The 13097-nt window shown below is 35.6% G+C and overlaps 1 protein-coding gene and 1 long non-coding RNA gene across 9 annotated transcripts in view; one reads left to right on the top strand and one right to left on the bottom strand.

Annotated features, from left to right (window-relative positions):
• The window catches only part of LOC138715365 (tubulin polyglutamylase complex subunit 2-like), a 117106-nt gene that overhangs the window by 52035 nt on the left and 51974 nt on the right, over window positions 1–13097 (top strand). For 4 of the 7 annotated variants that reach the window (XR_011336258.1, XR_011336259.1, XR_011336261.1 and 1 more), the window contains exon 1: window positions 7779–12632. The gene's annotated coding sequence lies outside the window, so the exon portion shown is untranslated. Of the gene's footprint in view, window positions 1–7778; window positions 12633–13097 lie in introns of those variants that run through there. The other 3 variants (XR_011336260.1, XM_069848209.1, XM_069848208.1) reach the window with 3 other exon arrangements.
• Window positions 1–13097, bottom strand: part of LOC138715366 (uncharacterized) — a 70212-nt gene that overhangs the window by 49580 nt on the left and 7535 nt on the right. The gene's annotated exons all lie outside the window — the stretch shown is intronic.

Genomic DNA, 13097 nt, shown 5'->3' with positions numbered 1-13097 from the left:
TTCCAACTGAGTATACAGAGTTTTACGATCAACTTCAGAAAAGGCGAAGACAAGGAGGAAAAGAAGTTGAAAATGATCAGAAGGACTAAAAACAAACAAACAAACAAACAACTACTTTCTCAATCTATCTTCTATCCAAAGTGTGTAGATTTTCATTAGAGTTCATTCTTGTTCTAAATAAAATACAGCTATACAGGGTGATTCACGAGAATTTACCGTCCTTTACGGAGCTTATTTCCGAAGACATTCTAAGCAAAAAATATCATATAAACATGGGTCCTATTCTCAATATTTACAGATTTACGTTTCGTTATTGGAACACATTTCTGTGAAGGAGTGATCTTGGTCAGCATGCAGTCAGCAGCCAGCGCGAGCGCTACGGAAATCAAAGATAGCCGTATGCAGTTACATAGCATGACGAGTGGCGTTTACAAGTGTGCGGCGACATTTTTTAAAATGTGCTGCAAACTCTCCAAGACTGTAAATTAGGATGCAAAATTGAATTGCAAATAATTAAGTCGGTGGAAATGGTGTGATTTGTAATAACTGCTGTGATAAGTGCGTTAGAATTATGTAATTTTTTAGTTTAAAATAGAAAAAGATGTCTGTACGAAGCAACTAAGGACTTCACAGCACATTTTTAGCTTCATAAAACTTACGATGAAAGAGTAATGGAACGGAGAAAAATTCTCTCCGGCGCCGGGATTTGAACCCAGGTTTTCAGCTCTACGTGCTGATGCTTTATCCACTAAGCCACACCGGATATCCATCCCGGCGTCGGACAGAATCGTCTCAGATTAAGTTCCAACTCTTGGGTTCCCTCTAGTGGCCGCCCTCTGCACTACGTCATAGATGTCTATGAACATACGACTGAAGTCCACACATGTGCTGAGGTGTACTCGTTATGAGTGACTAGTTGGCCGGGATCCGATGGAATAAGTGCCGTCTTAAATCACGAAGTGATTTACGCATATCATATATATTTTAATATTTAATATTTGCATGGAAATATCATATGTACTTCGGTACATTAAAAAAAAAAAAAAATCATAAAACTTGCCAATTAAAGAACTGCTACTTCTGAATGGTTCATTCTCTATTTGTATTATTCTTTTACCTTCAAACTAAAGAAAAAACATATTTTACAAACAAATTTAAATTAGTGTAACTCTGAAAATATTGAGAATAGGAACTATGATTATATTACATTTTTTTTGTTCAAAATGTCTTCAGAAATAATCTCTGTAAAGGACGGTAAATCCTTGTGAATCACCCTGTATAATATGAAAATAGTACACATAAGTGTTCTCATTCATTGCAATTAGTGCATTAAACAATTTGTGTGATTAGAACATTATCTGCTAAAAATATATTTTATTAATTGGTAAAATGTGAACGTTCATTGCAAAAAGGTCATGAGTCATTGATTTTGAAAATGTGTTTTATGCCAAACAAAAAATGTTAAATGAAAAATATATAATGCAATATTTTCCTCGAAAATGTTTTAATCATTGACAGTCGTATGAGAATTAAAAATTAGGTAGTTTACGCTGTAGGTAGTTTTTTCTTTCTCCTGTAAAATTTCAGTTTCTTGACTCATGACCTTTTTGAAATGACTGATTCAATTATAACTTAAATTTGAATGCGCCCATAAGAAATCATTTAGCCTTTTCTTGAAAGTGGTTATTGTCTGGCAGCCCCTAATCTTCTGAGGTAGAAAATTCCATTCACAGGGGACTGAAACAGTAAAAGAGGATTAATAGTGGGATGTTCTATAGGATTTGGCTCTCCTGTGACCTGGTGTTTAGATTGTGATTGGAGGATAAGTAGTTAAACCGGGAACAAAGATAATTTTGAATAGAAGTGTGGAGAACTCGAAACAGAAGAGACAGCGAATGAAGTGTTCTATGGTTACTAAGTTGCAGCCTAGATCATATATGTAACAGATAATTCCTCGCTATGTTAAAATCGGGAGCACTTTGAAGAGAACAACCGCCAGGATCGCCACCGGTCCGCCGTAAACGAACACGAGATGGCAGCACAGTCGCTAATGCAATTCAAATGAGTATTAAGACGTGACTCCTTATGTAACAACTAGATGGCAGCGTAGTAAACCTGACAAAAGTTGTTAACCTCAAAGCCTATAACCCCGACATATCTGTTACATATATGATCTAGGGTTGCAGCCAGGATAAAGATTTGAACGAGGGTGTAATATGGTCAAATTTGTGAGCATTGCTGATGAATCCGACACACATATTGTGCACACGCTGCAGCTTGTTCGAAAGGTCAGTTGTCAAGTCTGTAAGTATTATGTCGCAATAGTCAAACAGTGGTAGCACAAGGGTTTGCATTAAAGTCTGTTTTAATTCTGGTGGGAGGAAGTTTCTGAATGGGTTAAGAGAATGCATGGTATAGCACACTCTCTTGGATATTTCCTTTATTTGGGATTCCCAATTTTAATTTTAGTCCAAGAAAATGCCAAGGTTTCTGACGACAGAATGGCACGGACTAGTGGCGTTATTTACCGTAATAATTGGGATATGTCTGTTGTTCATTGTGTCCAGTAGTCTCTTATGTCCAATTATTACAGCTTGTGACTTACTAGCATTTAACCTAAGTCCGAACTCATTTGCCCATGAAGAAACTTGATTCAAGTCATGATTAAAAAAGAATACCAAGGCTATTCCATGCCGCCAACATTCTCACTGCCATAACTCTGCTGTATGTGTAATGACAACAAAGGCGATAAGTGTGGCAAATAGAGCTCCCTGAACTCTATCTGTAGAGTAAAGGAGAACCCTCTGTCCCCTGGCATATGGATGGTAGAGGCCGGAAAAAATTAAAAAATTGGTCATTTTGACTTTCCAAAACATAGTTTTCTCTACACAAGCAGAACGAAGGGGCTCAGAGACCCCCCCCTTTTCACTGTAGCATTCCTGCATGTTTACTAATAATCACCAATAAAGTCGAGCAAATCCAGTGCACTTGTTTGTAGACTTGTTCACTTCAGCTAAGTGTGAGAATTCCTCTTGGCTCTGAATGTTATTTGATGTAAGCTACATATCAATTTTAGAAATGTCAGATTTCTTCAAAATTTTAGCAAATAACGTTGTTTTTGTGTCATCTGGAATCTCCTTTGTTGTAGTTTTTTAAAAATATATAATTTTTACTCATTATCTAAATAATTTTATAATTATTTGGACACACATAATAGTAATAAGCGCACTATACTTTGTACACCTTACACCATCTTCAGTAGGGTAAAGTCGGATGAATTGGGTCAGAAAAGAGAAATCTCTTAATTATAAAACACATGTTCATACCAACGTTGTTTATTGTACGCAGTTACAAACTATGCACTTTAACCTGTACGTATCACTAGTTAAGATTGCACAAATACTATTTAGAGTCTTTTAAACTGCATTTTAGTAAAGCTCTGCATGACCCTATTCGCCTTTCTCTAGTTGGATGAATCGGGTCAAAGTAGTGGTTGGAAAGGGTCAGTTGAAAAGTACACATATCACTTAAGAACAACGCATCTTCAATGAACAAATTTCTTCCTTCCCTCTGCCCCAACACATTTCTCTTGATACCATTCCCTTCCTTTTCCTTGGCACTGAATCCAGTCACCAAGACGAACAGATAAAGCATCACTGTATTTGATCTTGCATAGTCCACATGATCTATTATTATCTTCTTCTTCGCTGGATTCTGATTACTCACATGGTGATGACAATGATGTGGTTAATTCTGGATTCTCTTGTTGGTGTTTCCTTTTGCAAAACTCTGGTTCACATCAGGAACTTTTCCTCGTTGATCCACCCTGATTCTGTCATTGTTGCTAGAGACCCAGTCGACAAACCATCTCCGAATTCAGGTAGATGCTTCTTACTTTAAAAATGACCATAGGAGGAATAAAGTTTCCTATGGCATTAGTGCAAGCTAAGATGGTGACAAGCCCTTATTTTTCTACACACGTCTGGGCATATACCGTTCTGCTTCCTTTCTCGGTGAATACCTTCCTTGTTGATTTGTTGTTTAATGGGAAACCAGATTCATCCGCATTCTAATCATCTGCAGTTTGTCCATCAAGTCAAATTCTTCATTGGTCTTCCTCAAAAATGAAAAATAGTCCACATCTTCTTTATTAAGATCACTGCAACAAGCTGAAGAAAGTCCTTCCGCTTTTCTCAAAGAAATTTCTTTCCATGAATTTTATTAGCCATGCTTTACCAGCCATTTGCTTTGCTTCAGTGAAGTTATGCTTTACTTTATTGGATTCATAGGCAGCTTTAAGCACATCGTTTGAGTCCAATGGAAAACAACAAGCAGAGAGTCTCAATATTCTAGAAACAAATTCTTTTTCCTGGCTTTATTAAATACAGTTTGCCCACCCTTCAATTTTTCTGAAAGATCTTTCCCACTTTGGAGTCTTCTCTGATGGCAGAAATGAGGAACTCCAAATAATTCCTCTGCATGGCGCTGACTTCTACCTTCCCGGAAAGCTTTAATCACTTACCTTCATATCGTCCTCTGTCCACAAAGTAGTCGTTTTTCTTTCACACCTCCCCATCTGTAATCATAACACAATCCATAAACTAAAATGTAAAAAAAATGAGTACAGAAAATTTTGACCCGTTTCACTGTTTTTAGTGACCCTATTCGCCCAAAACGCAACATTTCATTTTAGAGGGTTGGTTCTAATGCAAGAGGACAATACAGCGCTGGCAATGCCATAGCCTTACTTCAAACACATGCATGTATTATGTTACAAATGCGCAATAAATTACAAAACGAATTGCATCACTTATTTGAATATCATTTCAATAGTATTTTAAAAGTAAAATATTTGCATGCCTTATCTCAAAAAGCACAATCTTCAACTAATAATAACACAACAACGAACATGACTTCCGATGCCTTGCTGTTTTCAACTTGTAGATGAAGTTCTCATGGTTGACGCTAAATGGTAGAACTTCCTTATGTACCATACTTGTTATTTGGTGATAAGGAGGAAATTTCTAAAAATGACCGATTTGGTTACTGACCCGATTCATCCGACTTTATCCTATCTGTTTTCTATTTCACATTTTCTGACATTTATTATTCTTCCAACGGACAAAATGTAGACTTCAAATTGGGCAAAAGACTTCATTGAGATACCAAGCTCAAAACTGTGGCTATGTTGCAAACTAAAATTATTATTTTGAATTGATTATAATTATATAATTCCATGAATATGCAGATATATTCTAATGTGGGATATGTTTTGAATCTTTGAAGATAAATAATTATATGTAAAATTGTCCGTATGTAGAGGATGATTTTCTCAACAGAAGTTTTCCAGTAGGTCAATTAGTAATGGAATGAAGTCTGTTCAAAATGTTATTCATTAAAAAAATTATGTTTGTGGTTGCAAATTCTACTTTCAAATTTGAATAATAAAAATTGCTTAGTTTACTCCAAAGAATCATGTCAGCAAAGTTATAAAGACATTGAGCAAAAAGTATGGACTCTCTTCCTTTTTTTTTTTTTTTTTTCTTTTTCTCCTCCAAATCAGTCGAGTTTTGAGTAGGTCAATTTCTAATGGAATGGAGTCTACACAAAATGTTATTCATTAAAAAAAAAAAAAAAAAAAAAAGAAGAAATGTTTGTGCTTTCAAATTCTTCGTGCCATAAGCTCTGTCATCCATATGTCTATAGTGAATGAGTTCGTTATGATAGGTAGTTTTCACTGCAACTGCAGAGTCTGAATCACATGTAACGTACTTTCTGTTCCATTTGGAATCATTGCAATGTACTGTTAACCTTTGTTTACCAGGAGTGGTTGATATTAATGTATGCCACTGACATTGCAGGTTATGCAGTAATGAGGGCTTGTTGACAGAGTTTCGTCACAGTCCATAGTACCACAGTCTAGTATATACAGTCACGAAGCTTGAGTTGTGAGGGTGCTAGGAACAATAGACTGTGCTGGTACTATTTCGCATTGTCTGTAATGAGGTGATAGTAGCAATCCTAGTGGTTAGCAACTATCTATGGATGCATATTTACTACGTGACTGGTATACTAGACTGTGGTTTCGTGTTGATAGTCTTGATAGTTAATAAGAAAGAATTGGGAACAAGTGCAATGAATAATAAAATGGACGAATCTTGGAAAGTTTGGTGGAGGTCTTTCCTCCTAAATGAATGGATAGTGATAAATTGTACAGAGATATTGCAGAATTTTGTTGAATAGCAGGAAGTGAATGGTAATTATTTATGAGAGACATATCAGTTTACCTTATTAGCTCGCATTGCCACTCATTTCTCAAGGGCTTCCACCGTATATAGTCCATACTACAGAATGTCCATATGATAAAATCTCCATAAGGTCAAAATGTCCATATGGTGAAAATGTCCAGGTCAAACGTCCATAATGTCCAAGTTCAAAGGCTAATTTTGCTTGAATAGAACACAATAAATTTTATTCCATAACACGTACAAATAAGTATTATTATTCATCGGGAACTAGAGCCCCACTTTTAAGATGGTAACCAATACTTTTAAGGTAGCTATATGAGAATTTCTCCATTTTATTTGTGCCTGTTGTAGTTTCTCACAATCTGGAGAATTTGTCTTTGATTCGTCATATACATTTTATTCACCGGCTCTTTAATTTGTGTATGCCCCCCTCTTTCTTGCAATATTTGTCTCCAAATTTCATTTCCTTCACGCTTTATACACTGTATAAATCGGCACTATGTAAATGCTTATCTGTGGCATCCCACAAAACCCAAATGTTATGCAGGTTGCTGTTAGTTATCATTGCAGCATTACAAATTTTCTTTCTCTGCATCGCCAATATATTTTTGTCCTATCTCTATTAAAGTCATAACGTTGGTACAGGTACCCACGAAAAGAAAGTGGCGGCTTACCCTTCTGTGATGGCACTAACTGACGATTTCGTTCCATCTTCAAACATTTCAGTTTGTACTGTACTTGAAAATTTTTACATAGATTATTATAACTACCTTGAACAATGGATATAGTGTATATTATAGAGCTATGGACATTATGGTTCTGGACATCAGAGTGAAGTGGACATTATAGAACTGTGGACATTTTGACTCTGGACGATTTAACATGGACGTTTTCAACGTGGACATTATAATCCAGGACTTTATGTCTGGTAACCTCTCAAGGAGTCAGAAGCACATGACAGCAGTATCTGGTTGAATTGTAGCTCTGAAGCTGATTACCTATTTCCCAATTATAAGGAATGTTGAAACTTCACTGTCAGTTCCACGAATACTAGATATTCATATAGCCAGGGTTGGGCAAAATACTGACATCAAAGTATTTCAAATACAAATACAAAATACTTCAAAGAATAGTATTTGAATTACAAATACAAAATACTTTTAAAAAATTAACCAAAATACATTTGTATTTCAAATACTCAAAATACATTTGTATTTCAAATACTCGATGCAATATATAAAGAAGTAAGAATATTACTGAAAATCTAAAATATTATATTAACATTAAAAGTATTTTTATCTCGAAGTTTCATATAAACTCTGTAACTGAACATTCTTCCTTTTCCCAGGCAGCAACGAAATTATGCTACATCTGAATAATTACTGCTCCCTTAAAAAAAAAACAGTTTCTTAAAATGTTCATCAAATACCGGTAAGGATCCCCTTGCTGATAAATGAATAAATCCTGCAAAACAGAACAGTCTTTCTACAGGTATTATACTTTATAAAAGCTTGTTTCACTGTTGGGTAATTCTCTAGAGTGCACAGGGTTGTCCCTTTGCCATTGAATAATTGTATGACTCATACTCCACAGTGGGGACAAAAGGGGTAGTATGTGGCCTCGAGGGTTCACAATTTGCTGATGGTTGTGAACTATTAAAACTCGAGAAACGCCATTTAATCCTACCAAGTCCTACACATGCATGTCCACGTCATGGTCCCTGGGTAACGCTAAGCCATGTGAGGGCGCAAAGCGAGTCCTTGACGCTATAATTGAGACTTATCAGCTAAGGGAGTAAACCCTGACAGAAAATCATCGTCCCCTCAGGATTGCTGGGAGGTTAGGCGTAGGGTTGGCGACTCTACCCTGTAAAAAACTATTGCTATGAAACCCAAAGAATTAGTAAACGGACGGATTAATCATTGGCAACCTGTCTTGAAAAAGGTAAATGAGCTACGGATTGGTACTTGGAACGTCCTAACATTATACAAACCAAGAGCATTGAAAACGCTGATTGAACAACTGAAAATATGTACTGCGGACATAATAGCAATACAGGAAGTGAGATGGTTAGGTGAAGGAGTCATTGAGAAGAAAGAATGTACGGTCTTCTATAGTTGTAACATGCATAAACATCAATTTGGTACAGGATTTGTAGTAAATAATAGAGTCAAGCATATTATCATGGACTTTAAACCCTTAAGTGATAGAATATGCATCCTTAGAACTAGAGGTAAATTCTTCAATTGTAGCCTAATTAATGTCCACGCTCCGACAGAAGACAAGCAAGATAATGAAAAAGAAAGTTTTTATTATCAATTAGATAAAGCTTACGACTCCTGTCCCAAGAACGACATTAAAATTATACTAGGTGATCTGAACGCACAAGTTGGTAAAGAAAGTGTATACCAAACCATCATTGGGAAACATAGCCTCCTCAATGTCAGTAATGACAATGGATGTAGGCTAATAAATTTTGCAGCCTCTAGAGGAATGGTCATAGGAAGTACAATATTTTGTCATAAGAAGATCCACAAAGGTACCTGGAAACACCCTGACGGAGTAACTGTGAACCAGATTGACCACATTCTAATAGATAAGAGACATATATCCAGCTTGATGGATGTTAGATCTTACAGAGGAGTTAATATGGATTCAGATCATTTTATGGTTATATCCAAATTTCGACAAAGAATATCAAATCATAAAAATGTAAATACACACCAAGTTAACAGCAGGAAAATCGTAAAATTCAACATTGAAGAGCTAAAAAATGAGAAAACTGAAACGTTATACAAGCAGCAAATGGAGGAGCAACTAAGAAATAGGAAGAATGACACGACAGCAAATAATGTGACAATAAATGAACAATGGAATGGAATAAAGAATATAATTACTAGAACAGCTGTAAGTGTATTAGGAGAAATTGATAAACCAGAAAGAAATCACTGGTTTGATGAGGAATGTGAATTGGCTACACAAGAGAAGAATTCAGCTTATACCGTAATACTACAAAGAGGATGCACAAGACAATCTAAAGAAGAATATAGAATTAAAAGGAGAGAGGAGAAAAGAGTTCATAGGATAAAGAAGAGGATATATGAGAACCAGCGTATGGAAAACTTAGAAGACTTCAGAAGGACAAACAATAGTAAGCACTTTTATAAAATTGTCAACTCCGATAGGAAAAACTTTAAACCTAGAATCACTATGTGTAAGGATAATGAAGGTATGATTTTAACAAAAAGGAATGAAATTCTAAAACGATGGACCGAACATTTTAAGGAACTTTTAAACAAGGAACATAATGATCTACAATGTATTATAAATAATAACGATTATAGGAATGATGATCATGATGATATTGATGAACCCACCGAAGAGGAGATAAGAGATATAATAATTGGATTAAAGAAAAACAAAGCACCAGGAATGGATAATATCCAATCAGAACTCCTTCAGAGTAGCAGTAATGAATTAATACAAGACATACAGAAATTAATTAAGGACATATGGACACAAGAAATGATTCCTGATGATTGGAGAATTGGAGTTATATGCCCATTACACAAGAAGGGTGACCAGATGATTTGCTCTAATTATAGAGGAATAACGTTATTAAATACCACTTGTAAGATATTCTCCAGAATCTTGCACAACAGGCTATTACCATACACAGTAAGGGCCATAGGAAAATATCAAGCTGGGTTCAGAAGCGGAAAGTCGACAATTGATCAAATTTTTACTTTAAGATAAATTATTGAGAAAACATATGAACAAAATATTGAAACTCATCACTTGTTTGTTGATTTTTCAACGGCATATGACAGCATCAATAGAGCTGAGCTTTATAAGGCGATGGTAGAGCTGAACATTCTGAAGAAGCTGGTGAGACTAGTTAAAACATGCATGGATGACAGTCAGTGTCAAATAAAGGTCCAATCTGAACTATCAGATTTATTTCAAACAACTAAGGGTCTAAGACAGGGCGACTCACTAGCTTGTCTTTTATTTAACATTGCCCTTGAAAAAGTGACAAGGGATGCAGATATACAAACTAGAAGTACAATACTCTACAAATCACCCCAAATACTGGCCTATGCTGATGATATAGATATCATTGGTCGATCTGTGGCGAATGTTAAGAGAACATTTACTGCTTTAGAAACAGCAGCCCAAAAAATGGGGCTGAAAATTAACGAACAGAAGACTAAGTACAGGATTGTTGGATGTAAAAAACAAAAAAGGGACTTGACAACAACAACCCATTTAAAAATTAATCAATATAAATTTCAGAGGGTCTCTAGTTTTGTATATCTGGGTTCCTTAATCAATGACACTAATGATATTAGTGAAGAAATTGATAGAAGAATTCAAAATGCCAATAAAGCATATTTTGGATTATTGAGGCACTTTAAGTCAAGACTTCTTACAAGGGAAACAAAATGCAATATTTATAATGTTTTGGTAAAACCTGTATTAACATATGGCAGTGAAACGTGGACCCTCTCAAAGGCTCATATGTCAAGATTGAGATCCTTTGAAACCAAAATTCTAAGGAAGATATATGGCCCAATATGTGATAATGGAGAATGACGAATAAGATACAACTTTGAACTTTACCAACTATGTAAGTCCCCTGATGTGGTTACAGTCATTAAAATATCAAGATTAAGATGGGCAGGGCATGTGCAAAGGATGGCAGATCATGAGATACCCAAGAAAGTTATGGGGAATAAATTTGAAGGAAAAAGGAGTGTAGGATGACCAAGACTGCGATGGATGGATGGAGTGTTAGAGGATCTAAAGAAAGTGGGAATTAAAGGATGGTGGATGGTTGCCAGGAACAGAGATGCATGGAAGAGAGTTCTAAGGGAGGCTGAGGCTCAAATTGGGCTGTAGCGTCGATGATGATGATGATCATACTCCACAGTAGACAAGTTCTTTTCTTTTTGCTTTTCAAAGTCTGTTGTACTTGAATTGAAAACATAAAAATTGTTTTCGTCTTCATCGTCTGAACTGACCAAAGGTGTAGCAGAGAACTGCTCAGCTGACTTCACACACATATTCTGTATCCTCTTCTTATCATTTGGTGAGGCAATGTCAGGTAGCCATCTCATCTTAAATGATGGGTGGAAGCAAGCTGCCAAAATAGCTCAATTAGCTTCTGGGATCAGATCAAGCATCACTTTAAATCTTGATGAAAATGAACTTATTAGGATTGGAGTTACTTGGAATAGATGGCATAAATTACTAGGTAACAGAATATGTAATCTATTTTTGAGGGAAGTTAATGTGGACAAAAGTTGGCCGTAATAGCACGTCTTCTCATTTTGCATTAACTCAAGGGCTACGGCAATGGGTTTCAGAACTGCACAATATTCTTCAAGGTACTGAAACTCAACATCTTTGTAGGTTAGCAATCCCAGTTTTTCACATATACTGTTTATATCATGTTTGAATTGCAATTTTTGAGAGACTGAGTCATAAAGAGAATTCCATCGAGTTGGGCAAGGAAACTTTAATGAATATTTCAAGATGTCTGTTATAATTTCTGAGGATTTGAGTCTCCTAGACGCATTCCATAATGCTGAACATTTAGCAAGTGTTGGGAGATGGATTCTTGATGCTGTTGGAGATTTCTTTATGGCATTAAGGTAATCAGTTGTGGCAAGAAAACTAAGTGTATGGGTAGCACATCTGAAATGGGTAGACAAATAAGACAAAAGTCCATTCTTCAAATCCAAATCCAAAACTTGAAGGACAAGAAGAAGAAAGTATTTTGAGTATTTGAAATACAAAATACATCAATTTTATGTATTTAAGTACAAAATACAAAATACTTACGAAAATCCTTACAAATTACAAAATACAAATGTATTTCAAATACTGCCCAGCCCTGCATATAGCAAGATGAAATTATAGAAGATGATAGACTCCATTTCAGTACCGTAATTTTTTATTTTTTATTTTTTTATTTATTTTTTTTTTTATTTCACCCTCTTGTATTTCACTTTTCCCAGTCCTTGTCCATGTATGTTTCTCTTTGGCTGTTGTTCATCTTTTCTTCATTTTGTAATGTTTGATTTTCTAGTTATGAATATTTTTCCTTTGGCATTCTTCATTTGCTTTGTCTTGTTTATGTATTTCTTGATATCTTTGTTGCATTGTTGATTTGAAACATACAGATATTGGAGCTATAACATTGCTTATGTTTGCAGGCTGATTCCTTGGGTAGATGGTATTATGTTGCTTGATTGCCTGGCAGTGATGTTTCCTTCATGTCGCAGATTGGTGTGATCATATTTGCAGCAGTGTCCTGGTGGCATGATACAGCTAGACACGTAAAGAGTTGCAATGTGAGGAGAAGACAAGGTTGAAAGAGTGAGTGGTTTAGTTAAATAATACAAGTTTTGATAATCCATGTTGAATCTTTCGTACACAACTTTTAACACTTGAATATAAATAATTGATTAAATGGCGATCTTACTCGTGTTAATTATGTAAGCATGTGTGGCTTACAGCTGTTTCGGTGCTACTTGACACCATCCTCAGAGCCTACTGGATTTCGGCGCTATCTCAAATAACAAAAGTTGACAACAAACACAACTTCAAAATATACAGAAAACCAACCACTACCACCACACACATACACAATACATCTAATCATCCCACAAAACACAAACATGCTGCATTCAGGACAATGGTACACAGATTATTCAACATACCCATGAGCCAACAACACTACAATGAAGAAGTGAACACAATCAAATACATAGCACAAGAAAATGGTTACAACCCAAACATAATAGACAACATCATAAGGAAGACAAAACAAAAACTCAACAA

The sequence above is a fragment of the Periplaneta americana genome, chromosome 15 (genome assembly GCF_040183065.1).
Source record: "Periplaneta americana isolate PAMFEO1 chromosome 15, P.americana_PAMFEO1_priV1, whole genome shotgun sequence".
Taxonomy (NCBI): domain Eukaryota; kingdom Metazoa; phylum Arthropoda; class Insecta; order Blattodea; family Blattidae; genus Periplaneta; species Periplaneta americana.
The sequence above is the reverse complement of the archived record's forward strand: the minus strand, read 5'-3'. Positions and strand labels throughout refer to the sequence as shown.